Source organism: Alligator sinensis, unplaced genomic scaffold (genome assembly GCF_000455745.1).
Source record: "Alligator sinensis unplaced genomic scaffold, ASM45574v1 scaffold138_1, whole genome shotgun sequence".
Taxonomy (NCBI): domain Eukaryota; kingdom Metazoa; phylum Chordata; order Crocodylia; family Alligatoridae; genus Alligator; species Alligator sinensis.
The window spans coordinates 2,812,439-2,815,072 of NW_005841862.1; the positions used below are offsets into that span (position 1 = coordinate 2,812,439).

General features: G+C 49.4%; 1 protein-coding gene across 11 annotated transcripts in view; it reads right to left on the reverse strand.

Annotated features, from left to right (window-relative positions):
- XDH (xanthine dehydrogenase) overlaps nucleotides 1-2,634 on the reverse strand; it is an 86,202-nt gene that overhangs the window by 16,641 nt on the left and 66,927 nt on the right. The gene's annotated exons all lie outside the window — the stretch shown is intronic.

Here is a 2,634-nt window from a genome sequence, read left to right on the forward strand (position 1 = left end):
CATGTTTGGATTCCTCCTACACCATTCTAGGCTCACTAAACGGCAGCTACAAATCCTGGGAGACGCGGGCCAATGGCAACTAGCATATGAACTAGGTTTCCAATATCCAAAAGAGCCAGACGACGAATCCACGACGTTCTCATCTTGCTGAGCGCGGACAAAACCACACAACGCCAGAGGTTCGCGTCGGGTGAGCTTGTGTGGATCGTCATCCCTTTTCCGCGTCGGTTGTGTCCGTGAGCATGAGAGAGAGAATCGTCCAGAGCGGGACCGTGCCCGAGCACCTGTATCGTGTGTTTTAAAGAAAGCGGGAAGCAGCGAAAAAATCCAATTGGCTGTCCCCTCGCGCGCGCGGTTCCATATAAACACTGTAGTATAAGTTAATTAACTGTTCTAAGGAATTTTTCTTTACAATTTTTTTTGTCCGAAACCCAAAATGCATGGCAGAGGGAAACCCCGAGAGAGAGAGAGAGAGAAGGAGAGAGATAGAGAAGAAGAGTACCGGAGACGCGGGGGCCTGACGTGTGACTTCACCATGACACCTACCGAAGTCCTCATAATTGAACTTTTTATAACTAATATACTTATGTGTATTTGTGTTTGCATTGGTTATTATTTAATTCGTTCCATTGAGGAAGAACTTTTTTCACTGTATGCTTTTGTATATACCCGTTTACCATATGTACCCCCCGAGAGAGATGATGACGATTTAAACGACATGCATGTGCTCCAATTCCAGCTGTGCCATCGGCAAGGGGGCATGTCAGAACCCAGTAGTTAAGTGCCTCGGCACAGCGGAATTTTCCACTGCGGTGGAGAACCCCGATGCAGAAAAGTTCCCGCCATCCTTATGCAAATATGCACACCATTATTGGCCGGTTCTAAATTATTCCTACATGGTGACTAGCAATCGGCTCGCTAGCCGTATAAAAGTTAGAGCAGTTTCTGCCCAAGTCGGAAAACTCTGCACCCATCTCAGAGTGAACTTGGCGGACTGATCAACCACCAACGACTCCCCGTCATTGACTTTCCCGACGTACCCCGTGTCCTGCATGCTCGTTGAATTGTTGTACTCCGTGTCCTGCATGCTTGTTGAATTGTTCACGGACATTTCACCTCGGTTTATAGAGCTCTCGTCCGGTTTGCAACTGTACCTGAAGTTAACTCTTTGCCTACGCTGTGTCCATCGACAGTGTAAGTAAAGTAATCTTGGTTTAATAGATACGCTTCTGTGCCTAATTCTACTCCAATACCCACCTGCTGTTTCCCGGCCTACCACTCAACCGCTACAGAAACGAGTGTCCCTGTGGCGGGCCAGTAGGGGGTGCTCCTGCATTGAGCCACCCACCTCACTGCGCCCGACCACCTTCCAGGCTCCGAGTGCCTCCCTGGGGGCGCCTCATGTCTGGTCGACCCCCTTCTCTCCTTTTTGGAACCCTTTCTGTTCCTTCCCAAAGTAGGGAGGCTTCTTGTCCAGCCCCTCGTGATTTAGCAACAGCTGGTCCGCAATTTCAGCAGTCTCTTGGATGGTTTTGGGGGCCCTGTCTTTGACTAGGGTTTTAAACTCCCTCAGACAGTGGTGATAAAATTGGTCCAGCGCTATGAGGTTTAGCGCCTTCTCTCTATTGTCAGCCTTGGCTCCGTCTGCCCATTTAAGGAGTCCCACACCTGGGCCGCAAAATCGGTCATTGTCTTCCCAGGTTGTGGGATGGTATTCCAGAATTTTTTCCAGAAATAATCCAGTCCTAACCTGAATCTTGAACACACAGCATTTTTAAAGGCATCATAGTTATCTGCTGATTCTGAGGGCAGGCTGTTCAGGACCACAGACATGTCACCCTTGACCAGAGCAGCCATGAGGAAGACTCAGAGAGAAAGAAGAGCTGGACCATCTGAAACTTGCTCTCTCTCTCAAAACTCATGATCAATGAACTGCCTGCCCCCAGAGGGAATGTCCACTTGTCTCTGGATGATACTTGTGAGTAAGCTACCTGAGATCTAACTAGATATATAGCTTGCCGTAACTCAGTTGTGTGATCAAAGGCTACCCAGCCATGGGAGTTTGCTCTATGGGATTTCTCTGATATTGCTCTACCCTGTACCCTATTCCAACCCTACCCCTTGTAACCAATAAAGTTCTCCTTTGTACCTAGTGTTGGAGACTTATTGGGAGTGGGTCTAGATTATGCCTTGGAGTCACCTTGGTTCAGCTAACTAAGGGAGAGCACTACTTGTCCTTCTGACCTGCGGGAAGCATCCGAAGTTCTTGAATTGAATCAAGTACCCTCGAGGGCTACTAGGCCTGTGTTTCCCAAGGTGCACAGAGCCAGAATCAAGCCCAGCCCTGGGTGGTGGCAGTGGAACCCCCAGGCTAGTGGGTGTGCTCCAGGAAGGGGGTCGGCCAGACATGAGGCGCCCCCAGGGAGGCACTCGGAGCGTGGAAGGTGGTCGGGCGCAGTGAGGTGGGTGGCTCAACACAGGAACACCCCCTACTGGCCCGCCACAGTCCCCATTTATTTAGTATGTAATTGTGACTACAAATCAAATGAAGACGATGAAATGGCAGTATAAAACCCATCTATAAGTGTTCTCATGGCCCTCTGAAACCCAAGTTCTAGTTTGCATCAGTCTTTC